The 17,114-nt window shown below is 38.5% G+C and overlaps 1 pseudogene; it reads left to right on the forward strand.

Annotated features, from left to right (window-relative positions):
* LOC149221615 (DNA gyrase subunit B, chloroplastic/mitochondrial pseudogene) overlaps positions 1-17,114 on the forward strand; it is a 43,743-nt pseudogene that overhangs the window by 21,072 nt on the left and 5,557 nt on the right.

Here is a 17,114-nt window from a genome sequence, read left to right on the forward strand (position 1 = left end):
GAAGCAGGTTGCTAATGCTTGAGAATCTTCTTCCTTCTTATCTCTCGATATAATACTTGATTCTTCTTGAGCACAAGAGGCCCATAATTCTTCAAATGTAGGTGTTTCCTTCCTGCTCTTATACCTGCTACAAATGCATCCCATGATCTAGGTAGACCATGAACTGTTGTAGTCATGAGTTCATTTTGAGGAATAGTCTCTCTCCAATCATTGCAATTTGGTCCTTTATTTGAGAAATCCTTACAAAATATGAAGCAATCATGTCATCATTTGTCATCATCACATCAGAAAGTTCATTCTTTAAACTCATTCTTGATAGTATAGAGATTTGTTAAGGCATCATATATCTTATTAGAAGTATAAAAATTTGTAATGTATGGGATAAGATGATCTCTAATGGATTCCACAATGTTGCTCATGACATTGAGATCATCTTCCTTAAAATTCTCTTTTCGTGTTGCATGTTAGAATTGCAGCAAGAAAAGGTTTCATTTGAGTAGTGCCTTAGTCAAATGGAGAAAATTTGATTTTCCACATCAGTAGGATGACTTGGATTGTAGTTAGCTAGAGTGACATGGCCTTATCTACTAGTTAAGACAGTAAATTTTAGTTAGTAGGCTAGAAGTAGAGTTGTGCATGACTTGATTCCTACGATCTAGAAATCTAGTTGAGTTATTGTTAGTTGAACTTAGTTAACTGAGCTCTAGTCATTAGTTGAGTTAGTTGAAGGTCAATTGAGTAGTTATGACTATTGTTAACTCACTGGTCCCTCAGTTAACTAGTCAATCAACTAAAAATAGACCCATTCATGCATTGAATATGAATTTCCTAGTTGAGTGGATGGAAAAGGCACATTTGTATTTATAATTGTATAGTGTTGAGTTTACAATGCTTTTTCACTGAGAAAGTGATCAATTCCCCTTGCATTTTCTCAAGGAAATAGGGAATTTCCCTATATTTTAGGAGCTTAATACCTCCAGGATTGCACAAGGAAAAAGGAGGTTGGCCAAGTGTTGGCCATAGCAGGTCAGGAAGTAGGAGAACAATTTTACAGTGTAGGGTATGCTTCAGTGTTGAAGCAAGACACTGTAATTGATTCTCTTTCTCATTTGAATTAATGTAAAGTAGGGGATGGGTTTTTACCAATTGGGTTCCCCTGTAAATCATTGTGTTCCTTGTGTTTTGATGGTTGCATGTGTTTCTATCGTGTGTTTTCCTTTCCGTAGAATAGTAGAAGAAATTTCCATCTCTTGATTTTAGTTCGATTTCATTAGCAGTAGCAAATTTTTTTGTTTTTTGTTTGTTTGTTTTTTTTTTTAAATTTCTACGTTGTGTCAGAGTCTTGGAAGGCTACATAGAAACATTTCTACGTTGTGTCGGAGTCTAGAAACATTTTTTCAGATATTATCTCAAAAAAATTATGATTTGCAGAGTTTTTGGTGAAAATTATCTTCAATGCAAGAAAAATGTCTTTCAATGAATTGAGGCTGGAATATGCATTGAAGGGCACCTTGAATTTTTGTGCTTGGAAAGAGAAGATGGAAGCTATCCTAAATGATAATGGAGTATGGGGTTTTTTGTGAAGGAAAATCCCCTCTGTGGACATAGGCGATCCCTCTAGCCCAATGAGTGGGTCTAGAAATAAACCAAACAATCTAATACTCACTTTACTAGCTTATGCTTAACAAATGCAATAAGAAAGAGGAACCTACCTCGTTCTGATGCTAATCGCTCGATCCTCAGAGATGGCTTTGAATATTTTTCTCCAGGCCTTGCTCCTAGGTCGTTCTTCACATCCAGAAACCTACAAGAGAGATCAAAGTACTATGCAAGACACAAGAGCATATATAAGATATATCAAGCATAAACTACTTAACATATCAAGGAACATTAAGCTAATCGCATAAATATTTACACAATTATGGAAAGTGAACATCATGTGTATATATTAAGAAACTAAAAAGGGAAGCATACAACTTATGCCTTGATGTTGATGCCTTCCTTTGGGTAGATGTCCAAGTCCAAGCAAAGACTCTTCAAGCACTCCTCCAAGCTAGAATGGGTATCATGTAAGCATAATCTCAGCATAGGGATGCAACAACCAATGACCAAACATTTGGGAATGGAAGGGGGTGAATACATAGGAAGGGAGAGGGAGTTATGGATCCAAAAAAGAGGGAGAAGGTCCATATCTCAAGGGGAAAGCCCATGATGATAAGATCAAGAGGCCTAAATGAGAGAGATTGACCATATCAACAACAACAACTAATATCCATCTCGTTATTCTCGAAGGTTCTAGTGAGCGAAGCTTCTCCTCCAGTTTGGGAAAGTCCGCCAGAAGGAGTTCAGTCCGAGTGTCTAACTGAGCAACCTGCCATCAGCATGGGCAAGAAGTGGAGCAAAACACGTTGATGCCAAAAACTAGGTTTTTAGGCAACTTTTTCCAGAATGATTTCAGGGTAGCTTTCATTTGATTCTATAGGGAGGTTTTGGTCTGTATATCATGATGGATATCCTGCACAATAGTCAATGTTTTGGAACTTCAGGATATGGCACGGGATGTGAATAGGAGACATGGAAAAATGCTGTGTAACAGATGCCCCCTAAAGTATGAAGGCAGAACATGGAGTGATGGTGTTAGATCCCTATACTAATAGTGTAACCCCTTATTTTTATTAGTGAAACCCCCTTATTATATTTTTGTGCCCTTACATTATTATTATTATGTCGATTATGATTATATTATGACCCCTTAGACTCCTATATATAGAAAGGAGGTCTTGTCATTTGTATCACCCAAGAATTGTTCATTTGTGTAATGTAAAGGAGGTTTTCGCCTTGAAGATGCTGATTTCTAAGTCATTGATCTATCTTTTCTATCTTTTGTGAGATGGTTTCATAACATTTGGTATCAGAGCTTTGGATTCTAGGGTTTCACTACTCCAAATAGGTCATAGTGGCCTTCCACAACCTACAAGGTTGACACCACAACAATTGGAAGAAAAAGGACAAAATGACCTTTGTTACTGTTGTGATAGCAAATACACTAAAGGTCATAAGTGTGTTGAGAAGAAATTATTTTACATTGACTGTGAAGAGAAGGAAGAAAAGGATCAAGAAACGTCAAAAGAATAAGGGCATATCAAGAAGAAAAAGGTAATAGTGTTGATTGATTCGGGTAGTACCCATAATTTTATTCATTGTAAGATAGCCAAGGAATTGAATTGCTTCCTATATCCACACCAGAGTGTCAAGTGATGGTTGCAAGTGGAGGAACCATAAATTTCTCTAGAAAGTGCCATAATATCAAGCTATACATGGGATAATATGTCTTTAATAGTCCAATTCTTTCCATTCCAATGGGTGGTGCAGATTGTTGTACTAGGAGTCCAATGGCTACAATCTTTGGGTACGATAGCTTTTAATTGTCAAGAACTTTTCTTGAATTTTTTTGGGAAGGAAAGGAATTTGAATTAAGGGGTATCGAAGGGAAAATGGGAAAAATAATAATCTCTAATAGCATGACAAATATTCTAAATAAAGAACAATGGGGCGTAATGGCACAATTTTGTTCACTAGAGGTTCCCACATCTAAATCATATATTTCTCCAGATCTCCAAAACGTTTTGGACAATCATTCCAAGGTATTTGAGACTCCCAAATGCCTCCCACCTATTCGTGATCATGATCATGCTATTCATTTGATTCCAGGAAGTGTTCCCCCAAACATCAGGCCTTACATATATCCATATGCCCAAAAGAGTGAAATTGAACGCAGGGTTGCATAAATGCTAGAGGTTGGTATAATTAAACCTAGTCAAAGTTCTTTCTCTGCTCAAGTGGTATTGGTACACAAGAAGGATGGATCATGGTGCATGTTTTTGGATTATAGGGAGCTCAACAAGCTTACTATTAAAGATAAATTTCCCATTCCTGTCATTGATGAATTAATGGATGAATGACATGGAGCAATTTACTTCACCAAGTTGGATCTTCGTTCAGGATATCATCAAATCATAATGAAGACTGAAGACATTCCAAAAACAACATTTAGAACACATGATGGTCATTATGAATTTTTGGTCATGCCTTTTGGCCTTACCAATGCCCCTTCTACATTTCCGGCTTTGATGAATTCCATTTTTAAACCCTTCCTTAGAAAATTTGTGTTAGTATTTTTTGATGATATACTAATCTACAACAAGTCTTGGAAGGATCATGTTCAACATGTTGACAGGGTGCTCAAACTATTGGAGGAGAAAAAATTATATGAAAAAAGCTCCAAATGTTTCTTTGGAGTACAAGAGGTGGAATATTTGGGTACTTAGTTAGCTCATAGCTCATCTTATCATCCTCAATCTGATGGGAAAAATGAGATAGTGAACAAATGTTTGGAAGGATATATTTGTTGCTTTGTATATGATAAATAAACACAATGGGTCAAGTGGTTGCCCCTGGCTGAATGGTGGTATAACACTTCCTTCCATATTGCAAAAAAAATGACCCTATTTATGGCACTTTATGGATATCATCCACTATCGATCACATCGTCTTTAAAAGAAAATTCTAAGGTTCAAGTAGTGGAAGATCACATTGAGCATCAACAACAAGTTCTAAAACTCTTAAAGGATAACCTCAATTTGGCGTAGAATAGAATAAAACAACATGCAGATCAACATCGCAACAAAAGAAGTTTCGATGTAGGTGACTCGGTATTTCTACGACTACAGCCATACAAACAAATATCCCTCAAGCAAGCTAAGAAGGATAATAAATTATCACCAAAGTATTATGGTTCGTACAAGGTGTTACAAAAAATTGGTACTATGGCATGCAAATTGGATTTTCTTGCATCTTCCCAAGTGCACCCAGTTTTCCATGTTTCATGCTTAAAGAAGGTTATAGGTGAGAAGATCCCAGTTCAAACAATATTGCCAGAACTTAACGAGGAAGGAAAAATCATATTGGAACCGGAAGCAGTCACAAAAACAAGAAATCAATAGTTACAGAATCGATCAATTTTAGAGTATCTCATTAAGGGGAAGAACTTACCCTTTGAATATTCCACATGGGAGGATGAGAATTTATATATAAGCATCCATAACTACTCAAGCGTTGAGGACAACAATTTTTGAAGGAGAGGGGCATGTTATGTACCTATACTACTAGTGTAACTCCTCATTATTATTAGTGCAACCCCCTTATTATATTGTTGTGCCCATGTAGTCCCCATATTGTTATTATTGTGCCCCATAGAAGCCCACTATTGTTATTTTTGTGCCCTTACATTATTATTATTATGTCGGTTCTGATTATATTATGACCCCTTAGGCTCCTATATATAAAATGAGATCTTGTCATTTGTATCAACCAATAATTGTCATTTGTGTAATGTAAAGGAGGTTTTCCCCTCGAAGAGGCTGCTTTCTAAGTTGTTGATCTATCTTTTATATATTTTGTGAGCTGGTTTCATAACCGATGGATGAGATGCTTTACAAGTCAGTGAAAGGACGAGAACAACACTGTCAGGAGACCTGCAAATCAAGCATATACATATCTTAAACCTCTGATGATCATGCCTAACAACACAGGGATAAGCATCTAATAATACATGAATCTGTGGTATGGATGCAACCATCCGTAAAAGAGGATCATGTGCAAAGATCCTTGGCATTGTCGTAGACATCCGGATAGAAAGGATCATGAATATGGACTCACAATATGGTCATAGCCATCCGTCCAGAGGAAAGATGTATACAATCATGAATGACTCATAACTCCACACAACCTGGATCCTATTAGACAAAATCCAAGGTCTTGCACTTCGCCTCGACCCGATCAATGTACAAATTCTAACATGTGAATAGATGTGTCAAAGTCGAACATGATAGAAAACCACCTGATTACCAGTCAATGATGTAAACCATTAACAGGCATGAGATAAACCACCAATAATGACAATGGCTCTCAAGGTACAATCAACACAATCCACAAATGTGAATAATGGATCTTAAGTCAAACACCCGTGAAGTCATTCAATCAAAGGCCAATGATGTAAACCTGTCGTCGAATGTGAGGAACTTGCCATTGAGACATGCATGCTCTAAGGTACTGGAAGGGAGTTTCTAGATCATCTTCCCGAATAATGAGCTGAAGTCGAGGGAAGTGATCCACCAAAGGAGGGCCATAATGAATCCCTCATCATCGACATGAAACAAAGGATGTAGTAGAGTGAACAAGTACGATTCAGGATTGTGGCAGAAACTCAGACAATGTACAGGCAGAAAAGAAATGCATATAGGACTTCTCTTGAACATATCGGTGACACGACTCCAGAGTTCAACAACATTTGACTTAGCATAGGATCAAAGGTCATGATGATGGAATGGTATGATCATATGAGAGGAAAAAATGGATTCCCCAAACCTAGGAAGGCAAGTGACCAAGTGAGGATGTCCAAAATCCGACACAAGTAACAGATGAGTGTCATGTTCAAGAGCGACACACTGCCTTTATATGATACAAGAGATGAAAACTTTCACTTTTTCCCCCACAATTTATGGCGAGTACCCAATATATTTTTGATTGCAAGCTTGAAGGGGATAGCATATACTTGCCATATAAGTTTAGCCTTTGAGTGAATCCATCCTAGTAAGTTTTATGAGCCCTAGGAAGGAGGAACTCGATCTTGTCATGGTGACAAGTCCTACGTCGTTTAAGGTTTACGAGTTTGACAGAGGTGAAACTCGACATCTTTTTCATGTTTAGAGAGTTTGAAAAAGAAGTGGAAAAGAAAACTCCAAAGGTCTTGTTGTAGCCACTAAAATACCACCCAAATTTTTGGGCATATTAAAAATTTTGGGTACCCCTCCACTCACCCCAAGCTACTAGGGTTTCAATAAGGCCCCCAACTAGTTACTCTCCCCATGACCTTCCCTGCCCACCCCCTTTGGTGTGCCCACTCATGTTTCATACATTGCATTCACACATCATGTTTTATCTCAGACATAGGCCTTAGGATCACATTAGGGTTTCGAAGGTTAATGGCTTCATTGATGTGTTAAGAGTCTCTCATGATTTTGAATCTCATCTTCACATGATACACATCACGATCAGTATATGTCCTATATTAGAACGAGCATGCGTTCAAGTTGGCTTCCTTTATGATTGACAATATTAGGGTCTGGAAGAAACCCTAGGTTTTCAGAAGAGTGATCCCTCTCCTTTTTCAACCTAATTCACATCCCTCTGAGAGTGCATTCCCATCGACATGGTCTGGAATCATGGAAGAAATTACTACATGACATATGACCCTAGGTTCATGATTGGTTCCTCACCCTAGCATGTGCAATAGGCTTTATAATGAGGCTCTCGTTCCCATGTATATTCGAAGCCCTAGATCGTGGTAAGTGATAATCCGACTGTCATAAATTGTTCAAGGAACTTGCTTGATGAGTGCATCATCCCCTTGGGCATTATGCAATATCGAAATCAATTGTAATTGATAGATCCGTGAAAGTACCTGAATGTTGAGTTGGCCTCCAAACTTAAGCATGTTTTTAATCAACCAATACAATTTATAACATCTTAGTTTGGATCATTTATTGTCTAAGCTCCTTAATGAATTATTTTATTTACTTATTCGTTTTCACATGAAGATATCACTATTGCAAACTATCTTATTTTCATCCCGTCCTCTTTTTAGGAAGTCAGTTGAATATGCCACAAAGATACAACAAACTATGCTACATTTGCATAAGTAGTCCCTTGACACTACACCGCTAAGATTCTCTAAAGCCAGAGAGCACACACCTTTAGAAGGATTACAAATTTCACACCTACAAGATTTTCTACGACCATACATGCTTTTATGTCATCAACTAGTTCCATAGACCCTTCATCTGATCCAGCTGCTGCAAAGTCTTATAACGCTGGACAGATTCAGGTTTTGGGAGGTCTAGACCCAGTATAAAAGTAGCCAGGGATGTACAATGGAAGCACTAGATCTTGTGGTCTCCATCATTTTGTTTACGAAGTTTTGGACAATGCCATAGATGAGGCTCAAGTTGGGTTTGCAACATACATAAATGTTATTTTCTTCCCTGATGGCTCTGGTAGCATCATGGATAAGGGTCGAGGGATTCCCACAGATTTACATCATGTTACACAAAAGCCTGCTTCAAATACTGTTTTGATGGTGTTGCATGTTGGAGGCAATGTCAGTGGGGAAAGTAGTGGCTATAATGTTTCTGGACGATTGCATGGCATTGGTGTTTTTGTAGTGGATGTTTTGTCTGAGAAATTGGAAGTGACAATTTGGCGTGATGGAAAGGAATGGGATCAAACCTTTGTGCGAGGAAAGTGAGTGACTGAAATCACCTCTCATGATGTTTTAAATGAATCCAAATTTCCTCAAGGAACATGTGTAAGGTTTAGCCAGATCAGGAAGTCTACACAACCATGACAAAGTTTGACTATAACACAGTAGCTGGACATGTTAGAGAGCTCTCATTTCTAAACCCATAGGTAAATATAACCTTGAACAATGTAAACTTTGAAACAGGAACTGTAAACTCAAAACGGGAACTCTAGCCAAACAACCCCTTTAAAACATCGAAAACAGTGCTAAAAATGAAAAGTGTTGATGCTGGAATAACACCTTTTTTTTTCTAGGGTAAATTTTGTACATATTTTAAAATGACGGTGAAAACCAATTTTTTGTGCAAAAATTGTCCAAAAAACACCCTCAAAACAAAAAGTGTTAACGTTGAGATAACACTTTTTTTTTCCCTTTTTTTTTTCAAGGGTAATATTTCAACATTTTGAAATAATAGCGTAAAATATTTTATCATGACTCTGAAAAAAGTTAAAATTTCAAACAAATAATGAAGACATAAAATAAAATAAAAAATAAAAAAATTAAAACAATGAAAAAACAGAAAACAAAAAAAGTTTAAAAATTAACAAAACATAAATTAAAGCATATACTAAAAACAGAACATTAAAAAAAAAAAAAAAAAACAAAAAAAAATCAATAATAAAAATGTAAAAAAAAATTAAATAAAAAAACTAAAAAAAACTTAAAAATTATAAACAAATAAATAGTAAAAAAAACATATTTAAAAAAAATTTAAAAGAAAAAAAAAATCTTGTAAACAATAAAAAAAATTGTCAAAAGAAAAGAAAAGAAAATATATATATATGGAAAAAAAAATTAAAACAAACTATAAAATTTAGGTAAAAATAGAAAAATTTAAAAAACATTATTAAAAAACTAAAAGAAAAAATGAAAATTAAAAACAAACTAAATTTAATAAAAAAAAAGAAAATTAACAAGTTTTTTTTTTTTTTTAACAAGGTTTTTTTTTTTTTTTTTTTTTTTTTTTAACAGGTTTTTTTTTTTTTTTTTTTTTTTTTTTTAATCTTAAACAAAAAATTTTAAAGTTTTTTTATTTATAAAAAAACTTTATATAAAAAAAAAAATTTGCCCCCCCCATTGCTGCCCGCGGTGGCGCGGGCCCGGGCAGAGGCCTGGAATCGCCCCTCTGCCCTCCAGGCCGCCCACGGTGGCGCGGGCCCGGGCGGAGGCCTGCACGCAGGACCTCTGCCTGGGCGCGTGCCACCGCGAGCGGCCCGGAGGGCGGAGGGCCGCGGTGGCGCTGGCCCGGGCGGACGCCTGCGGGGGGAGGCGCTGGCCCGGGCGGACGCCTGCGGGGGGAGGCTTGCACGCAGGACCTCCACCCGGGCCAGCGCCACCACGAGCAGCAGGGGGTGGGCAAATTTTTTATTTTTTATTTTTTTATTATTATTATTATTTTTTAATAAAAAAAACTAATTTTTTTTTTGTTTTAAATAAAAAAAACTTGCTTAAAAAAATTAACACTTTTTAATATATATATATATATATATATATATTTTTAATAAATAATAAAAAAAACAAAATGGTTTAACCATTATTTAGAATTTTTTTAATATATATTTTTCTAAATAAAAAAAAACAATCTCTCTAATTTTTTTTTATTTTATTTTTAATAAAAAAGGTCAGTTAAAAAAATTTTAATTTTAATTTTTTGGTGTTTAATCAATTTTGTTTTTTATTTTTTAAATTGAAAACTACATGATTCTTTAAAAATTTAAATTTAAATTTTAAATACATGTTTTTTAATTTTTTTGTTTTTTTAAAGACATATTTTTTTTAAATATATATATATATATATATATATATATATATATATATTTTTAATTTTCAATTTATTTTTGTTTTTTTAGTTTTTTTTTTAAATGTTTTTTAATGTTAATTTTACTAGTTTTTTATTTTTATTTTTGTTAATTTTCTATTTTTTTTTTTTTTAATCTAGTTTGTTTTCATTTATTTATTTACCTTTTTTTCTTGTTTTTGTTAACGTTTGTTTTAATTTTTCTATTTTGATTTACTTAATTATATATATATATATATATATTTTTTTTTTATTTTTTTTTTATTTTTTTCCAATTTCTTTTATGGTTTATGAGATAATTTTTTTTTGTTAACATTTTTTTTTTGGTCTTTTTTTTTTATGTATATTTTTATATGAGTTTCTTGAAGTAGTCGACATTTAAAAAAATAAAAATAAAACAACTTAAAAATTCGTTAAGTAATCATAATTAAAAAAAATATGGACATAATAAATTTTAAAGTGTGAAAAATAAGTCCTCTTAAAAGAAAACGTATGCTGTATAAGACATTGCATCAGATCTGTAAGGGAGTACACATGTTGATGGCGAGGGTTTGGAAGCAGGTGCTCTGGCCGGAACCGGGACCAGAAAGATCGAGGGTTAGGGTTCCATCAGCAAGCAACGACCGGTGAGCACTGTACGATTCGTTGGGTTTCGGAGGACAGCGACAGGTGAACAGGCAGTTGGAGGTTTGTTTTTTGCGTAGGGATGACAGCTGGGAACGAAGCGGTCTGGAATAACTAAAAGTAATTTCTGGAATAGAAAAAGCATAGGATCCCTGTGCTGGCAGCGAACCCGATCGGCAATCCTTCCTGAGAACCCATACAGTAACCATGGTTAACCCTAACGAGCTCGTGGACCTAGACCCGGATATGGAGGACATCCTGTCGGTTTGGGGGAAGGACCCCACAGCTCAGAATATTGAACGCTATTTTGGATCATCAGGAACTTTCAGATCCGGAACCCTCTCGCCAGAATCACTCAAGATCCATCAATCCTTTTTGCAGTTGTCAAAGGAAATTGAAGAGAGTGCTTTTGTACATCAGGAATCCCAAGCTTTGCAGCAGACGAGCAGATCAGGTGAGGATGGGTTGCATGCAGGCTTTCGTCAGTCGAGCCAAGGCAACAAGGGGAAATCGCTTGCTGTGGAGCCGGTTCTTTCTGGAGGTTTAGAGGACATTGTAAATTTTGTATCAAGTTCTGGGTAGAGAAGCGAAAAGGGGACAGGAAGGGTTTCAGCGGTTACAAGGGCCTCCATTGCAAAAGAACATGGCAACCCAAAGGGGATCGGAGGACGACCAGAAGCCGAGATCGGAGTTTCCACGCAATTTCAAAAGGTCTCTACTGAAGATGCTCTAGGATCCCAGGTAATTAATCAACCCCAAGTCGAACCTTTCCGAGATTCTTTAGGTTTTTCGCTTCCATCCAGACTCGAGCTTGGGTTCTCCCCATCAAACCCTGGTCTGGAAGAACAAGATAGGACCGGTTTAGGCAAGGAGACAAGGGAGGAGGAAGCCAGGGGAAAGAAAAAAGGGGAGAAGAGGAAAAAGCAAAGACCAATCTGCTCACAGGACTTGGAAGGGAACCTGGTGCTGGGTATGGAAGTGAGTATCGAAGAAGCCTTGGAGGTGGCAGACTGTACAGTGGTAGGCAGGGCGAGAGGGAAGAAATTCTCTTCTAGCTTTATCCAAGCTTGGGGAGAACAGAATTGGCAGTATGATCAAGCAAAGGTTTTCGAGGTTTCAACCCTTGCAAAGGGCTGGTTTATGGTGCGCTTTGAGAATAAAGAGGCGGCTGACTGGGTGGTTGGGAAGAATTGGGCTTTTGGGAACATTCCTGTTCTTATGAAAAAATGGACTCCCCTGTTCGACGCTGTCCATGAAAAAACGGATGTCTTCCCGGTTTGGGTAAGGGCACCCGGTTTGCCTTCTTTCTTGTGGGTCGAATCAGTCTTTAAAGCGATAGGAAACAGATTGGGTACCTTCCTGGAAGCAGATATGTCCTTCTTAGAAACCCAGAACAAGGCTATGGCGCGGATTTTAGTCAGTCTAAACCCCAGTAGAGGACTCGCACAGAAGATAAATCTTCAATATAAAGATTTCGTATTTGAGCAGATTTTGGATTATGAATATTTGCCATTTAGGTGCCATAGATGCCATGAATATGGTCATCTGGCCAAGGAATGCCCCTTAGGCAGGCGAAGGCGGCGTTTCCAGAGATCATCTACCCAATGGGAGAAGGGTTGTAGTCACAATCATTTTTCTCAGGGGAAGGAGGCTCCAACAGATCAGATAGCTAAAGAAATGGAGACAGAGGTCCATCCGGAAAGGCAGTTTCCGGAAGCAGCTCAACGGGCCCCCTTGTTCAGTGGCGTGGTCAAAGAACCAGAACTGGATTTCGACAAAACTAAAGTGGAGATCTCTGGGGGGTCGAAACCTTCTCAAAAGCCCAACGAAAGCGAAGGAGCAACGGGTATGTGTTTAGATTCAATCTCCCCTCCTATTCTTAATTCTGAAACAATTGAAGATTGTATGGCCCCGAAGTCTCCTTGCAAAAATTTCATCTCTGATAATAATGAAAGAATTTAAAAACATGTTGTAACCTCTGTGGAAACCGGCATAGAAGACATCTCGGCTGCAATGCCCTCCCTAGATCTGAATTGTGAAGGCGTTTCTCTTAATCCTGCCCCCTCGGCCCTTCACCCATCCTTTCCATACAACCTCAGATCCCTTGACAACAAGCCTGTTTCCTCAGAGTCAGTTGGTGGTATAGGTTCGCTCCCCTCCCAAAGCCAAAAAAGGAAAAAAAGAGGTCGGAAATCAAACCTATCCATGGCACAGATTAAAGCTAAGTTTGACGTAGCAGATGGGAAACAACAGTCTATCACTGGGGCTGTTAGAGCGATGCAGGCCCCTGAAAATGTTGTAAAATGATCCTGACTTCATGGAATTGCAGGGGTTTAGCTAGTAAACCCAAAAAACTGGCCCTTAGGGAGATGGTTCAAAATTCAAAATCAGATATTCTCTTTCTTCAGGAGACCCTAGGGAACGGAGCAGAAGTGGAAACAATGTTAAATGCCCTGCTTCCAGGCTGGAACTTCTCAGCATTAGACTCAGATGGTCATTCAGGGGGTCTGGCAGTAGGTTTCATGGAATGAAGAATCAAGGTTTGGAATCAGTGGGGGATGAAGCAGGTGATGGGAACGGAAATCCAATCTCCAGATTTTGCCTTTCCCTTAACTATTCTCAATGCTTATGGCCCCTGTCAGGGTAGGGTGGTTTTATGGAACGAGCTGATGTCCAAATATTTATTGAAGGGTAAAACCTTGGTGTTGGGAGGGGATTTAAATTTCTCAATAGGAAGAGCGGAGGCATGGGGTCCATCGGCTAGGGAAGATCCTCTGACAGATTACTTCCTAAATTTGCTAACTGCCAACAAACTAATAGATGTTAACTTGATCAAGCTAAAGCCGACCTGGAGGAACAGAAGAGCAGGAGACGCTAGAGTGGCAAAAAGACTGGACCGTTTCCTCATCAACGAAGAATTAGCCTCCAGGATCCCTATGTTTCAGCAATGGATTGAAGAAGGAGGGTCTTCAGATCACTTCCCAGTTTACTTAGATCTTTCCATCCCCCCTCCAAAGCCACCTGCCCCTTTTAAGTTCAATGCCTCTTGGTTGCAAGATGTTTCCTATAACAATCTTTTCAAGGAAACATGGAGACATCCTGAAATCAGCTCCACTGAGGACAAAGGTTTTCTGTTCATGGAAAACCTCAAAAGATTGAAGAAATCTACCATAATCTGGGCGAGGGCTAGGAAGGCAACCCAGAACGAGGACTTAAACAGGATAAGTGAGGAACTAAAAAAGCTGGAAAGCATAGAGGAGGATGGATATGCTTCTCAGGCTTCAAAAGAAAGGATTCTTCACCTTGAGAAACTCAAGAATCAAATTCTTTTGGCAAAAGAAGAGGAGTGGAGGCTCAAGAGCAGAGCGATCTGGTTAAAAGCTGGAGATGAAAACACTAGGTTTTTCCACAATTATGCTAAAGGAAGGAAGTCTGCAAATACTATCTGGACCCTTAAAAACGAAGAAGGAAGGGAGGTGCAGACTTTTACCTCTTTGTCCGATTTAGGACAAAGGCATTTCCAAAGTCTATTTGCAGATTCAGGAGAGGCTACTATTGCTGAGGTAATCAAAACAGCCCAATGTTTCTCAAGGTTTGTCGAGGAGGAAGAAGCGGAGGATTTGTCAAGCCCAGTAACCAAGGAGGAAGTAGAATCAACTATTAAATCCATGGCAAAAGAAAAAAGTCCTGGGCCGGACGGATGGTCCATTGAACTTTTCCTCCATTTCTTTGACTTGATAGGAGCGGAAATCACTGAAGTAGTAGAAGAATCCAGGAAGAAAGGAGAGGTCTACAGCCCTTTCAATGCCACTTTTATAGCTCTCATTCCGAAGAAGGAAGTTCCTGAAAATTTTGAGGATTTCAGGCCAATTTCACTTTGCAACTGTATATACAAGATCATTGCAAAGGTGATAGCAAACAGAATCAAACCAATTCTGTCACGACACATTTCAATGGAGCAATTTGGTTTCTTAACTGGAAGACAAATTCATGAAGCCATTGGTGTTGCCCAGGAGGTTTTGCATAGTGTCAGACAGAAGAACAAGAACGGTGCAGTTATAAAAATTGACTTATCAAAAGCATATGACCGAATAAACTGGATATACATCCGGTTGCTCTTAACTCACTTAGGTTTTAAATCTGATTTCATCAGCTGGATCATGGGGTGTATCTCAAACGTTAGCTATGCAATTCTTATCAATGGAGCAGCTACTCCTTTCTTCAAAGGACAGAGGGGTCTGAGGCAGGGGTGCCCCTTGTCCCCTCTTCTTTTTCTCTTAGTTGCAGAAGGCTTAAGCCAGCTGATCCACAAGGCCAGAAGGGAGGGGAAGGTAAGAGGTATTGAAGTAGCAATCAATTTATTCATCTCTCATCTCCTTTTCGTTGATGATATCTTGATTTTCACAAATGGAGAGTCAAATGAAATTAAGGAATTAAAAATCATTCTAGATCTGTTTTTGAAAGCTACCGGAATGCAGATAAACTCCAGGAAATCACAGCTGATTGTGGCAGGAGTAGTAAGACAAGAGAGGGCTCAGCTACAATCCCTCTTTCCTTTTCAGCCTAGTACTTTGGAACATCCTTTCAAGTACTTAGGTTTCTGGTTAAAACCAAATGCATACAAGAAAGAAGATTGGAATTGGCTGATTGCAAAGATAGAAACCAGAATCTCTCATTGGAGTTTCAAATGGCTCTCTAGAGCGGGGAGATTGACCCTTATAAAATCGGTGCTTCTGGCCATTCCAGTCTACTGGGCGGCATTAACATGGGTTCCTAAAGGTATCCTGGAGAAAATCAGAAGAATTTGCAGCAGATTTTTGTGGGATGGTACAAAGGAGAGTCCGGTGCTCCCATGGGTGGCATGGGATAAAGTGGCAAGGCCAAAGGACTGGGGAGGATGGGGGATAAAAAGTCTCCCTGACTTCAGCCTCTCTTTGGCAGCCAAATCAGGATGGAGACTTATAACGATGGAAAATTTATGGACTAGAGTGGTGAAAAGAAAATATATAGACCCAGCTCCTTTGGAAGATTGGATAAGAAACCCGGTAAAGAATAAGAAGAATGTCTCAGCGATATGGAGGGCAACGGTGGAATCCTTTAAGGTGATTGAACAAGGATTGGCATGGAAGATTGGGAATGGTAGGAACTTGAATATAGGGAAGGACCCTTGGATAGGATGTAATGAAAATTATGCCTTATCACCTGGTTTAATTAGACACTTAGAAGGCAAGAACATATTCTCCTTAGATCAGGTTGAAAAGGCGGGTAAATCAACTATGTGGGGACATGCATGGAAAGACGGGGAAGACCTAGAGCTGGATCACAGGTGGTGGAACGAATGGAATTCATTCATTCAAGAACTCACCCGTTCAAATGTCAGGCTAAAAGACAGACCGGATCTGCTGATATGGGCGCACGGAGAAACTAGAGAGTACTCTCCAAAAGATGGATACAAGTTTATTCTGTCTAGGAAGGGATGGGGAGATCCCGAATGGTGGTCGAAGCATATCTGGAAGCTCAAATGTCCGGCCAAGGCCAGACTTTTTTTCTGGTGTCTATTAAAAAGAAAAATTCCAACTTGGGACATTCTTCAGTCAAGATTTATGATCGGTCCTGGGAGATGTGCAGTATGTAAAGCTGAAGCGGAATCCATCAATCACCTTTTTCTAAATTGCCCTGAAACAAAAAAGATATGGGGGGAGGTAGAGAAAATGATGAACAAAAGGTTTGAATGGGGCAATGGGAACCTGGATGAGGCCTGGGCAAAATGGTGGCATCAATACCCTGATGGGAACATGAGGAATCTTCCGCTCATTATATGTTGGGGTGTTTGGCTTGCTAGAAACAGATGTATCTTTCAAGACAAGGGAACTCCGGTTACTGCCACTGCTGTTCAATGTGTATCTATTTATACATCTATCCTAGAACCAGAGGAGAAAAAATCCCAAACTCATAATAAGACTGTGCATATCAAAGAGGGCATCCCCTGGGATTTCTTTGACGGAGCCTCACAAAACAATCGGGCAGGAGCTGGTATTGTCATCCATGTTAACGCAAATCATATTCTCAAAGCCTCAGTTGGACTGGGGATAGGAACTAACAATTTCGCCGAGCTGTCAGCCCTGAGACTTCTCCTCTGCTGGCTTATTCAAAGAAACACCTTCACAATTCAGGTTTTTGGAGACTCTCTCAATGTTATAAACTGGGTCAATGGAAAAAGCACTTGCAAAAATCAAATACTGAAACCTTTGCTGGAAGAACTGCAGGTACTAA

Source organism: Pinus tabuliformis, chromosome Q (assembly GCF_031772625.1).
Source record: "Pinus tabuliformis cultivar Carrire ecotype Pingquan chromosome Q, CPIR1, whole genome shotgun sequence".
NCBI lineage: Eukaryota > Viridiplantae > Streptophyta > Pinopsida > Pinales > Pinaceae > Pinus > Pinus tabuliformis.